The 14380-nt window shown below is 43.6% G+C and overlaps 1 protein-coding gene across 2 annotated transcripts in view; it reads right to left on the reverse strand.

The window, feature by feature from the left end:
* The window catches only part of CERT1 (ceramide transporter 1), a 2527843-nt gene that overhangs the window by 830027 nt on the left and 1683436 nt on the right, over positions 1-14380 (reverse strand). The window lies entirely within an intron of this gene.

The raw sequence follows: 14380 nt of genomic DNA on the forward strand, positions 1-14380 counted from the left end.
TGGTAGAGTGGGATCTAATGGTAGGAGGAACTGGTTTCCCATGATGGGTGTAGCAGAATCGGATGCAATGGCCTATCCATTTAGAAATGGTTTGCTTGGATATGGCCTTCCCTTGAGAGGCTGTAGCATAGGAAACAAAGAGCTGGTCAGTTTTTCTGAAAGCCTGTTTTGTCCAAGTAGTAACGAAGTTGCCTGTGAATGTCCAAGGAATGCAGGAGTCTCTCACCTTTGTTCTGTGGATTGGGGTAGAAAGTGGGTAGGTGGATGGTTTGATTTAGAGCTACACTGGAAACCACCTTAGGCATGAAGGAAGGATTAGTTCGTAGAGAAACTGTCTTGATGAAAAATGAGGAAAGGTTCCACTGCCATAAGTGCCTGCAATTCTGAAACTCTCCGAGCAGAAGTTATTGCCAGGAGTAGGGCAGTCTTCCAAGATAGGAACTGAAGGTCTGCAGAAAAAGCTGGTTCAAAGGGAGGGAACGTTAGTTTTTCCAGAACAAAATTGAGGTCCCATGTTGGTGTAGGAGTTCTTCTAGGTGGTCTAATGTTTTTTGACCCTCTGAGGAACTGCCTTAGGAGAGGATTTGAAAATAAAGGTGGATTTGTGTCGTAGTGAGCTGAAATAGCTGAAGCATGGATTTTAATTGAGGAGAAGGAAAGTCCTTTATGCAACATCTCAGCTAAATACTGCAGAATGTGAGGCATATGAGGCTGAGTTGTGTCTTGGCCTTTAGCTTGGTTACCTTCTCCATTTGTCCGAATAAGCCTTCCTGATGCTTGGCCTCCTGGCTTCTAGAATAACATCCAGCACTGCTTGTGAAAGAGGGGCTGGTTGGATGCTTAATTGATTTGCCATGCAGCCAGGTTTAAGGTTTTGATCTGGCTGTGTAGAATCTGCTCGTCTTGCTGCGTGAGCAAATGAGGTATTTGAGGCAATATCCATGGTGGGCTGTGAGCCATATTCTTCAATAGCGGGTACCAGTGCTGGTGTGGCCAGTCTGGGGCTATGAAAATCATTCGAGGTTTCTCCTTTTTGACCTTCAAAAGAACCTTTGTGAGAAGAGGTAATGGAGGAAAGGCATAGGCTGTCAGGTTTTTCCAAATGAAGGAGAGAGCGTTCACTTTCCAAGCTTGATGGTGGAATGTCCTTGTACAAAATTTTGTCAGCTGGTAGTTTTGAGGACTGGCAAACAGGTCTATATGTGGTAGACCCCATCTTTGAGTTATCATTGTAAATATTTGTGGGTCTAGCTTCCACTCATGGGGATTTTTGATGTTTCTGCTTAGGTCGTCTGCCAATGTGTTTTTCTGTCCTGGCAGGAATTGAGCTTGTAACTGGACTTGGTAGGCCAAAGCTGTGTTCCATAAGATTATTGCTTGCCTGCAAAGAGGGTAGGAATGTGTGCCCCCTTGTTTGTTTATGTGCCACATTACCGTGGTGTTGTCCGTCTTTATTGCAAGTTGTCCAGGCTGTAGTAGTTCCTTGAAGGCTGTCAGAGCTTTCCGTACAGCTAGCATCTTTTTTTGGTTTATGTGCAGTTTTCTTTGTTCTGCAGTCCATAGGCCTTGAATGCAATGCCCTGCCATGTGTGCCCCCCAGGCATAGTCTGAAGCATCTGTTGTGATAGTTTTCCTGGGTGGGGGCAAGGTGAAAGGCTGACCCTTGTTGAGGTGACATGCCTGTGCCCACCATAGAAATTCCTGTTGAAGGCAGGGAATGAGAGATATCACTGTGTCCAAGCTGTGGCTGTGTTGAGACCATACGCTTTTTAGGTACCACTGTAATTTCCTCATATGCAGTTTTGCAAATGGTATTATCAGAATGCAAGATGCCATGAAGCCCAAAGCCTGCAGAATTTTTCTTGCAGTTAAGTGGGTCTTTGTTGCCATTGTTTTGAAATATTGAGTCAGTAGTAATTGCTTGTCTGGTGTAAGATAAGCCTTCCGGGCCGTTGTGTCCAAGCTGGCACCCAGGAATGTCATTTTTTGTGAGGGTACTAGTTTTGACTTCTTTTCGTTTACTGTGTACCCCAGACAATTCAGTAGTTGCTTCACAAAAGCCAGATGTTGTAAGAGAATGTCTTTTCTTTCTGCTTGAATGAGGCAGTCATCCAGGTATGGATATATTTGAATTCCTCTTTGTCTGCAGTATGCAATTACTGGTGCCAGGCATTTTGTGAATACTCTGGGCGCAGTAGATAAGCCAAAGGGCAGTGCAGAGAATTGATAATGGGTTGAACCTGCAATGAAACGGAGGTATCTTCTGCAACTTTGTCTGATAGGGACATGCAGCTATGCCTCCTTGAGGTCCAACGTTACCAGCCATGCTTCCTTGCCCAACATGGGAAGTAGCTGCTGCAGTGTTAGCATCTTGAATTTGGGAACTTGTAAGTAAGTGTTTAGAATTGAAAGGTCCAGAATCGGTCTCCAAGCATTTTCTTTTCTGGGTACTAGGAAGAGTCTTGAGTAAAATCCTTAGCCTTGCTCTTGAGTTGGTACCCTTTCAATGGCTCTCATGGCCATGAGAGCTGTAATTTGTCTTTGAGCCTCTGCCCTTTGATTTTGTGGCAGGTGTGGCATTCCTCTTTTTATTGGCAAGGTGTGAAAGTGGAATCTGTATCCTCGTAAAATTATGTCTAGTACCCATTTGTCCTTTGTGACCATGTGCCAGTTGTCTGCAAATAGTGCTAGCTTTCCCCCCAGGGGGGGCTGACAAAAGAGTTTTGTTTGGCCAGCTGAGGTGCAAGTCATTGAGTTTGTCTTCTGGTGGGTTGAGACCTGTCTTCTCCTCCCTTCTGGGTTGGAGTGCCCCATTGGCGAGGTTTATACTGTGGTTGTCCTCTGCCCCTTGGGCGCCTGTATTTACCCCTCTGAGACTTGTCAGTGGCTGGAAAGGACCAATTTTTTGTTGGCCAGTTTCTGCTGAAGTGAGGGGGTTGTACTTGTAGGAAATCTTTGACTGTCTGCATTGATTTTGCCTTATCTTCCATTTTCTTTAAAACTGCTTCTGCTTTAACACCAAAAAGAACATCCTGCTGTAAGGGAGCATCTAGTAGTTTTGCTTTAACAGGATCAGGCAGACTTCGTTCCTTTAACCAGGCATGCCTACATATAACTGATCCAGTGACATCTGCTCTGCAGGAGGCCTCTAAAGAATCAAACCCACATTGCAAGCTATGTTTCCCTACCTGCTCGGTGGCGTGCAACAAATCCTGTACTTCTTTCAATTCAGATTGTTGAGGGAGGGTGGTTATCTTTTGTTTTAACTGAGAGATCAGAAATTGCTGATACTTAAGCATATGAAATTGACAGTTTAGAGCTCTCATAGCTAAAGTGGCTGAGGTGTAAACCTTTTTCCCCCATCTGTCTAGTGCTCTTGAATCCCTTTCAGAAGGTACTGGATTTTTAGCCATGGATGCCTTAGCCCCCTTGGGACCCTGGGGGATAGTCTCTGGGTCAGCTACTGGGCTTTTGTAAAGAAATTTGTGGGAATCAGGTACGCTGTAGTATCTGTCAGGCTTGGCAGGAGCAGGCGGTAGAGAGTCAGGGTTGAAACTGGATCCTAAACAGACATCATCCACAATGTCCAAAACAGGAGGGATGGCTAGAGGTCTGTGTTGGGGGAGTAAAAGAAACTCTCTGAGCCTTTTCTTGGAATCACAGTAATCCTGACCTTCCCAGTGAAAATGTTCCCTCATAGTGTGTAAAGTTTCCCCAAAAGAGTAATCTTCTGGAGGGGAAGCTGAGGGAATAGAGTCCTCAGCATCAGAATCTTCATAAGGAGAGAAGGAATAGTCTTGGTCCTCAGAGGAATCCGAAGAAATAGACAGTTGATCACAGGAAGCAAATTCTTCCTCTAGTCTAGGCCTTTTGTCAGGAGGAGGCTGAGAACCCCTGATAAGAGAAATCAAATCTTCAGCCATCTTGAGCATCTGTTTCTTAGGCATAGGGCCTTGAACAGGAGACTGAAGTGAAGCCTTTTTCAGTTTGGAAGGAGTCTTCGACTTGGAAAACGTTTTGATTGTAAGAGTCGTCGGTCTGAAAACGCCTTCAGCAACCGATGGCGTTTCAGAAGCACCAACGTCCTTGGAAGGTAAATCGTCGGTAGGGCCTGAAGTAAAAGGCTGTGTCGGCCTAGTACATTCCGTCACAATATCTGTAGCGGTCTCGGTTTCTTAAACTGCGGTAGTCAGAGGCTGCGTTGGAGCCTCACTGATAACCGGAGACCGGATCAACCGAGGCCTCGGAATCGGGCTTAGGCCTGGGCTGTCGATCCTTATCCCTGCGCTTTTTGTGCACACTGGTAGACGGAAGCTCCGACGGCATGTTATAATTAAATTTTCTGCCAAAAAAGTGTTGTGCGAAATCAAATCGTCTTTTAATAGTACGCTTATTAAATCTAGCACAAAAACGACAAGAAGTGACGTCGTGATCAGGGCCTAGGCAAGGTATGCAATACGAATGAAAATCCTTATGAGGTATTTGCTTCCCACAAGAAATACAATTGTTAACTTTTTCTGATAACGGACCGAGGCATGAAAAGTTTTCCCAATGGGGTACTTAACTTTATAGAAGACTTCGGTCTGAAATTCGAATTCGAAAATCTCAGGAGTCGGCCGACCGGCACTTGCGAACTGCTTCTGCTTCGGGCACCGCGCGGCAAGAAAGACTGAAGAAAATGGCGCCGGTTGCAATATATATACCCCTGGCGCACTGACGTCAGGGATGAGGCGACTGCAACCGACGTCGGATCAAGACTTTGGAAATCCGGCCGACTTCGGGACCGCCTGACGACAGGATAACCCAAGTGTAATGATTGCAGCAAGGTAACACGATGAACATCAAACGGATTCACTATATGTCTTTGCCTGGTTTTAGTTGAGAAGGATACCAAATTGATTTACAAACCATCTTCTCCTGGTTTTAGTCGCTTATGGAGAGCTCAACATTGCTGGGGTAGTTTTCCCTAACTCCTGGAGAGATGGGATGAAAAGTAGATTAACAGTCCTAAGTGGATATAGTACTATGATTGGTTGGCTTAGCAGAGTTACTTAAGTTAGGCGAAGTGTTCTAATGAGACATTAGCCAGGGAGGATACAGGAGCACAGTTGATTATTCAAAAAGTGAGTTTTAACACGTTTCTTGAACTTTGAAGGGGATTTGTTGTCAGTTATGTGGGCAGGAAGGGAGTTCCAGGTTTTTGCTATACAGTGGCTGTAGACAGACTTACCAGCTCCAGGGTCATATTTGGTTACTTTGAGGAGGTTTGTGTGCTAGACCTCAAGGGCCTGGCAGTTGTATAGGGTTGCAAAAGATTTTGTAGGGCTGGGGTGTTTTCAGAGTTATGTATTATTTTGTGGGCTAGTGATAGTTGATCGAGTTGTAGTAGTAGTGGTAGTTCTAGCCAATTGAGTTTTTTTAGGCATTCACAGTGATGTGTTCTGATGGGACAGGTTGTAGCAAATTTGGCTATCTTATTATAACAAAATCAAAGTTTACCACAAAATCCAAGTAATGAAAGATTTCCACAGTTAAAGACCACCGACCAAAAAAAGTGTAGTGAATACTGTCTTTAATAGACATAACAAGGATGAAAAGGATGAAAAACCAAGGATATCAAGATCAACATCTTGATAAAGCCTGGTATTAACCAGGCGAAAGCGCTTGATTCAATTTTGATTGCTGTTTGGTTTTTCATCCTTGTTACGTCCATTAAAGACAGTATTCACTACACTTTTTTTGGTCGGTGGTCTTTAACTGTGGAAATCTTTCATTACTATCTTATTATAACAACTATCAGGTTTGTTTAGGTCAGATTTGTAAGCACGGGGGAGGCATAAAGTAGGGTGGATAGTAGGAGAGTCCTCGCTATTGTAGTTTTGGTGTGGTCAGTGAGGAATATTTTATTGCGATACAGTAGGCAAAGTTTTGTATGTACTGTTTTATGGTTCTAGAATTATGTAGGTCAAATCTAAGGTGATTATCTATTTCAACCCCTAACAGTTTGGTATGATTTGTGGGGGTGATTGTGGTCTTGTTAAAGGAGGAGATGAAGAAAGAATCAGTGGGAGGTGTGGCTCTGTGGGAGCTAAAGAGTACTAGCTTTGTTTTACTTGGGTTCAGAATGAGCCTTTGGTTTGTAATTCAAGTTTCTGCTAGTGAAAAGCATTCTTGAGTTAGGGAGTGAAGGATGTCCATTGATTTGGCTGCACATATTATGGTGGTATCATCTGCATATTGCACTATTGAGGCTTTAGGAATACTGTTTGGGAGCTGATTGGTGAAGAGGGTAAAAAGAAGTGGCCTCAGGATGGAGCCTTGGGGTACTCCTAGGGAGACCGGTAGGGAGGGGGAGAGTTGGTTTTGCCACATAACAGCTCGTTTCCTTCCCTCTAGGTAGTTTTTGAACCAGGAGATGGCAGGGGTGGTAAGGTTTAGAGTTGCTAGTGAAAGGAGGAGTTTATTTTGGTTAACCATAGTGAATGCTTTGGACAAGTCAAGAAGGGTGGCAGATACAAGGAGTCAATTGTTTCTGTGAGTGTTGACAATGTTGGTGAATTCTGTTAGTGCGGTGGAGGTGCTATGGAAGGATCTAAAGCCATGTTGTTGTGTTGCTTTTAGATTATTTTCTAGGAGATATTTCATTAGTTGCTTGTGTATTAACCTCTCTAAAAATTTTAGATAAAGGGGGTAGTATGGCTATAGGGCGGTAGTTACTGAGTTCCAGGGAGGTTCCCCCTTTATGCAGAGGGATGATGTGTGATATTTTCCATAGCTTGGGTCCTATACACTCGGAGATGATCCTGTTAATTAGGATGGAGACAGGATATGATATGGCTTCTGCAGCCAGGTGGAGGTATTCAGCGGGTAATTTACCTACAGCTAGAGACGTTGGTTTGAGCTTGCAGAGTAGTTTTCAATGGATTTGGTTGGTTCTGGGTGGAAGCTGAACTTGAGGCAATTGTTAGTTGGGGGTGTGGGGTGGATTTGCAGGGATGGGGATGTTGTCATAGGGTTGGTTGTTTGCAAGGGTCTGGATGGTTTCCGTAAAGTATTTATTAAATTGTGTGGGGATGTCTTCTTGGTTATCTATTTTTGGGGTTGGGGTAGTTTTACCTGGTTGTAGAATAGAGTTAATTGCTGCCCAGAATTTTTGTGGGTTGTTCCTGTGCTTATCCTGTAACTTTTGGTAGCAAGATGTTTTGTCTGTTTTGGTGAGTTTTTTGGCTTTGTTATGTAGTTCAACATATATCTGTTTGTTCAATTGGGATTTACTGTTTAGGTAGTTGGTCCAGGCCTTGTTTCTTTTTTTGAGGAAGGATTTTGTGTCTGGGGCTAACCAGGGGGCATATTTAATTTTAATTCTTGTTCTTCTGGAGGGGGAGTGATGATTAAGGGTGTTTAAGAAGGTAGTATTGAAATATAGTACAGCTTCATCAAGAGGCAGGTTTTTTAGGGGGGGTCCAGTTGCGCATTTTTAGGTCATTTATAAAGTTGAAGCAGTTAAAGTGTTTTTTGTTTCTAATTAGGCATGTAGATATTTAGGTCAGTTGTGGTGATTTTGATCTGAGTAAGAATGTGGCTTGGTAACTACTTGGGGTCTGGTAGACACCCTGCTAGGGATATCAGTGATGGGTGGGATACGAGTATCCAATCTAGAGTGGATTGATGTTTGGTTCTCTTGTCTGTTCTTGTGGGGGGAAGTGATGAGTTGGGTTATGTCATGTAGGTTAACATGAGAGAGTGGCTTATGACTGGAACAGTTTTGCCAGTCAGTATTAAGGTCTCCTAATACTAAGCTTTTCTGGGGGAGGGAGTTAGATATCCATTCTAGGAGTTTTCCTGTAATGAGGATACTGTTGCCTGGAGGGATGTAGCACCCTATGATGTTGATGTGTTTATTATCATTAAGTTTTAGTTTTGTTAGAGTGAGTTCAACTTTATGAGGTCTAGGGTTGTTATGCCTACTTTCTCAAGGACGAAGTGAGATTTATACACTATAGCAACATCCCCCTTTTTTTTACTTATTCTATCACTACGAATTATACTTTAACCTGGTGGAGTGATTTCATTGCTGTGGTTGCCTGGTTTTAAGCCAAGTCTCTGTTAGTATGACTATCTCAGGTTAATAAAAGGAGAGTAGTGCATGAAGGTCGTGGACTTTGTTTAGTATATTTCTGACATTTAAAATTAAAATGAGGAGCGTGGATTTGTCTCGGTGGAATAGGGTATCATTCAGGTTGAGGGTTGGGGCTCCTAGATTTTGTGGGCATGGGTTTGGGTGTATATCACCGCAGCTAATGAGTTGGGTTCGGAGGTAAAAATAGAGTTTGAGTAGTTTGTTTAGGGTCTTAAAGTTCTTTATAGTGGTTTGAGACTGGTAGTGTGATGGCTGTGATCTGTGTGCGTAGTGGTGAATAAAGAAGGTTTGGTAGTGATATGGGACTAGTTGAGTAAAAGAATGTGTTGTAATAATGTTAGTGGAAGTAGTTTTCCTTGGTATATGGATAAAATTAAGTTGTTTTTGGTGGTTGGTAATAGAAGTTAGCAGTGGGAGTGTGGATACACCTAGGAGCAATAGTAAGAGGTGTATGTATATGGGTTTGGGTAGTTTGGGCATGGTTTGGTTGGGTTTGGTCATGAGTGAGAGATCTGCTTGGGATGGGGTGGGTGTGGTAGATGATGAGAGGTGTTGTTTGTGATTTTAAGGTAGTTAGATGGAAGACTGTGCTTTACAGGATGTAGAATAGTGGAAGAGAAGGAAATGGGTACAGGGGTGGGGCATATTCAGTGACTGGTGGTTACCATGATGGGCGTGGCTAAGTTCAGTTGAAATGTAGCACTAGTGAGGGTGGGTGGGAATAGGAAGCAGGGAGGGGAGCGGAGTGAGCCCGAACGCAGCAGGGCTAACACTAACTTCAATTATATCAATGGGCTTACTTGTTTCTTTTCTTTGCACACCAAATGTATCTTTTCACTTGTTTCTGTTTACACCAAATGTGTCTGTTTGGCTGTATTGTACTAGTTTAATTTACTTACACTGATGCAGTCACACTGAAAAAGGTCTGGGGAAGCTTCCTCACCACAAGCAGGCCAAAAGATAACTTTCAAAAGGGCACCACTCAAGGAGACCCACTAATATAGACTAGGTAATGTGCATGGGGGAGGAGGGAGATACAAAATGGGGGAAGGTATAACCAGAAAAAGCAGGTAGAGATATGACCCGCCCCCTCACAGAAGACTGCAAAGAAAAGTAATCAGCATAAGAAGTGGAAGCCTTGGAGCTGTAATGTAAGTGTAAGCAAGGAAGAGGTAGAAGCAGGAAATTAGGAGTGCAAGTAGTTAGTTGAAGAAACACTACTTTAAGGCCTTGGTGTGCAAGTAATACAAAGGAAGGTAAATCTATCGGGGGGACAAAATACACCAATTAAATGGTACTTGCCTTACTTTACAGGTATTCAGTGTGGAGGCAGATCTATTTGGGACAAGATACAGCAAGTATATTGTTAAGTTATGCCACCCAGTGGCAATAGACAAAGCTATAGTTGCCTGGGGGGGGGGGGGGCTTGCAGGTGTGCATGCCAGCCAAAACAATGTTTAAAAAATAACTAGTAAAAGTAATAAATGTGCTGTAAATGAAAATGTAAATAACCAGTCACAATGTTTAAAACATAACTGTTAAGGACCACATCTGCTAATACCAAGAACTGTAAATATCCAGTCACCTATGCAAACTTGTCTGGTAGGTATCCTTATTAAAAAGTGTTATTCTTGGCTTGCAATAACTGTAGGGAGAAACCAGACTGTAGCAGTGGTTTTATCTGGCAATGTTGCAGTTGCTGGGGGGGGGGGACCCGAGCTGCGATGATGCAGGTAGACCAAGTGTGCTATGCGGACTTGTCTGGTAGGTATCCTTATTAAAAAGTGTTATTCTTGGCTTGCAATAACTGAAGGGAGAAACCATAGCAGATGTGCGGGTGTGGGTTGCTGTATTTGTGGAAGGTGGAGGTGTGCCTTTTTAAGTGTGGTGCGAATGTTATGCATTATGAAATGGAGAGATTAAGAGTAAAATTTTGCTCAGTGAAGTCCCTAGCAATTTCATCACTGCTTGATTCAGACATATACATTCCCTTGTGTTTGTCAGTACTATGTTTGAGTGCATTGTTTTGGAGTGTGGTATCACTGCTACAGATGCTGGTACTCTTTCAATACAAGTATATGCTTCTCCAGGAGTCTGTTGCTGAGAGGATGAGAAACACGCTACAAGTATACAACTAAGACAAACTACATAAAGCAATAGTAAGAAAGTACTAGGTCACATCAGAGGCTTGGGAGGTCATTGTTAAGAAACTGAGAACTGTTGTAAAATGTATTAAATACCATAAGTTCAGGTTATACTATAAGAGAATAACTATGTAAAGATAACTATGTCAGCAGTCAAAATGCATTACAAGTTGAATATTTTACTGTGCACATTTTAAAAAAATTATAGACTGGCCTAAACTCTGGACTGATGAGTTTGCTTTATTTTATTTTATTTATTTTTTTATCCTTGGGAAATGCTACTCAGAAGTGAAGAGACATAGAAGGGAACAGATTTAGTGGCACACCGGGCTATTTTTTATGTCTATTGTCATGCAAAGCGGACTAAATAGTTGAATCTAGCAAAGCTGGAAATGTGAGACTGTAGCCCACTGAAGGAGGGGAGATGGGAGGAGTAACCTGGCCAGGAACTGAAACTTGCAAAACTGCTCCTTGTGAAGTCTTTTTTATCTCAGCAATTTGTTGACACTTTTGCAAGTTTCTTTCAGTGAATGTGTAGTACATCAGCAGGAACAACATTTGTAAAACTCAGAGCATACCAGTCAATGACACATGAGCTGCAGACTCTCAAACTTGGCAGTTTTTTTCAGGTGTTCCATTCTAAGTGAATGGAAGTCTAGTCTGACAACAAATGGTAGGGCTATTTGTCCTCACAGTCTGCATTATGGGACAGATTTCGCTTTCCAAAGGAATCAGTATGTTTGCACCCATGAGGGCAGACAAGAGTAAAAACAAAATAAAATTAGGAATGAATACTTATTTTGCTGAAGGCAGCTTTGGGAGGTGTGGTAAATCATGGCAAGATAAAAAAATATATGTTTTCTTCATCATTTGCCCATAGTGGTCCTTTAATTACCACTGAAATTTCATGTGTAGCCTTGCTAAGGGTACCATGGGAATGGTGGAGACCATGGATCCCAGGAGCCTCAAACTCCCTGGCAGAAAGGGCTTGGAGATAAAGAATTCCCTGGAAATAAGAGGTGAGGGTCAGAACCTTGTCTGGAGGAAGACAGGCTGTCATTTGCCCTGTAAGAATCCTGCATCCTAAGAACACATAGTCCTGTGAGGGGGGTTACAGAAGATTTTTGAAGGTTTATGGTAAACCCCAGGCCTCTCAGTATGGAGACGGCATAGTCTAGGTGCTGTTGAACCATCTGTGGAGACGATGCCTGGATGAGGATATTGTCCAGCTAAGAGAAGAGTTGGATCCCCTGTGTTCTGGCGAAGGCAATGACTGGGGCTAGGCACTTTGTGAACACCCTTGGCGAAGTAGAGAGACCAAATGACAAAGTACAAAACTGAAAATGCATATAAGCCATGGAAAAACGAAGAAATTTCCTGGAGAAAGGATGGACTGGAATGTGCAGATAGGCATCCTTTATATTTAAGGACACCATATAGGCCTGAGAGAGGATCATGGGAAGGAGAGTTGGAAGAGTCTGTATCCAAAAGGAGGGGACCTTGAGGAAGGTATTTAGATGGGATAGGTCCAAGAAGGTCTCCAGGGATCTTCTTTCCTGAGGACCAGGAACATTCTGGAGTAAAATTATTTCCCTCCTAGATCTTGGGGTACCTCGTATTGTGCCTTGTAAGAGGAGGGCGTGCAGGACTGGAGGAAAGGAAGCCATTTAGTCTTGAGGGGGTTGAGGAATGCCTTTGAACATTGGTCTGGACTCCCACACCATGACATAACCCTGTTTTATGATTGAGAGAACCCAACAGTACTAGGTAATCTGTTTCCAAACACGGAAGGAGAAGGAGACACAGGTAGAGTGTGGTAGTTGGGCTCAAGGCCTCGTAATCACAGACTACCAGGTTTGGGCTGAAAGGGCTGCTTTTAAGGTGGAGTGGAGGGAGAAGATCTGGAATGGGTCTGCTTCCTGTAATCTTGCTTCCATTTGGAGGACGTGTGTCTAGAAGGCCTTCTCACAAAGGCAGTCCTAGCCGGATAGTTCTTCTGGAAGCGGGGAACCAGGGACACAAATATATGCCTGAGGTCCTGAAGTTCTTTGCCCTTTGCATGAAGGGCCTTAAAGAGTTCTGCAGCTGCAGAACTGAACAAGGCCTTGTTATACAAGGGTGCGCTAATTACTTCTGTTTTAATGTCATGTGGTAAAGGCTGTAGCCTAAGCCAGGAGTATCTCCTGATGTCAGACCCTGAGGTGGCAGCCCTTGCTGAAGCCTCCACTGCATCATAACTACACTTTATAGAATGTCTGGTAACTTGGCTGCAGGAATTCAATACGCTAGCAATCTTATTCTTGTTGGGGGAATCAGGTAAGTCACCAAATTAATTAATGGCATCTGTCAGTACGGCCAAGGAATATTTGGCCATATGAGTCAGATAGTTTATGGCTCTCACAGCTAAGGTGGCAGAGGTACAGAATTTTTGTCTAATCTTTCCATGATTCTGCTTTCCTTATCCGAGGGGATTAAGGAAGTAGAGGGAAGGAGTTTAGAAGTTTTATCTGCAGCCACAGAAATAGCTGATGGGTCTGCAGAAGAGGTCTTTAAGAGGAACTTGGCATCTTCAGGTGCTTTATAAAATATGTCAGGGCACTTTGGTGCAGGGGGTTGGGAATCTGGGGCTCCTTTAGTAGCCAGGAATGCATCCAAAAAGGCAGGATGGACATGGGGAATAGCAGACGAGTTAGGGGACTCCATTTGCAAGAGGTCATAATACCTCTTCTGGGTCTCAGAAACCTGACTACAGTCCCATTTAAATAAGTCCTTCACTTGTACAATTGTATCCCCAAAGGTAATGCCTTCCCCAAGGGAATCAGTTCCATTTGACTCCTCCTCTGGGGAAGCATACCCCAAAGGGGAGGCAATTTGAGAGGTGTAAGTGAGGGATTCATCCCCTAAAGCCTCCTTTTCCTCAGAAAAAAATGTCAGCCACGGCTTACTCTTGGGCATGGAGGCTGAAGGGGCCTGGGTAGGGCCAAGAAGGTGTTAAGTACGCCTTGGGTAAAAGGCCTGCCAGTCAGAGGTTTGGCCCAGCGACATGGTCTGACTAGGAGCAGTATTTTTTTTTTTTCATTTTGGGGGCATCTGATGCAGAGGTGTCTAAGATGCAATGGAGAGAAGGACCGGACATTGGGCGACACTCCACGACGTCTGAGAGAACATCTTAAAGGGCAAAGATTTGTGAAACCCCACGCGGGCCTTCATTGATAAGCCAAGGTTCCCCCCAGAGCCCAGGTCAGACGCCTACAACTCCTCCTGAGACGTGCTGGCAGCCTCTTTAATGGCTTCCCTTTGGGTACCCATCAGTGGAAGGTCTGCAGAGTCCGACTCAGACCTTCATCGGCTTTGAGAGGTAAGGTCAGGATAGAAGATGCAGTTGTAGCTTCAGGCCGAGGCTTCTTGGCCTTTTTTGTTGGTGGCTCCTCCGAAGTTCCTGATGTAGGGACGACATCTCTAGCTAAACATTCCAGATGCTGATTCTCCAAGTATAGTTTTAATGTGGCCAGACTGCTCCTAAGAGTCTTGGATACAAAGGCCTTACAGATCTTGCAAGTAGCATGACTGTGGTCTAGGTCTAGACAGAATAAGCAGAGCTCGTGAGTCCTTATGTGGAATTTGCCTTCCACACAGACACTTGCCCTGTCTACCTGACATTAACCTACAACACATTAGCAAGAAAGTAACAAAAATCCCTACGGGGTACTTACCTGAACTCAGACAAGCACAGTCATTTTTTCCAAGCGAGTGATGACCGAAGCTGGCAGTCACACAGGCGGCAGAAAAGTTCTGCGGTAGGTGCATGCTGACGTCTGCTTTACACCAGACGTCCATTTATGCCAGACGTATGCTGAATGATGCGGGCTGTAGCATGTACCTTCGCAGTAGCATTTATTTTTTGTAAAACGGTCAGATGTACGAGTCAACTGGGTGCATACTCCCTCATGTTATGAATACAGCAGCATATGACTAGAAAGACATCTTGTTAATACAGTTTGATTACTTTTATACAAACATATATTTGCCTGTGTCACAACCGATAATTCAATAAAGGTGTTAAAAAAAATCATGACCCAAGTAAAGAAAGCAGTGG

The sequence above is a fragment of the Protopterus annectens genome, chromosome 2.part2 (genome assembly GCF_019279795.1).
Source record: "Protopterus annectens isolate FY-2018-M chromosome 2.part2, PAN1.0, whole genome shotgun sequence".
Lineage (NCBI taxonomy): Eukaryota > Metazoa > Chordata > Ceratodontiformes > Protopteridae > Protopterus > Protopterus annectens.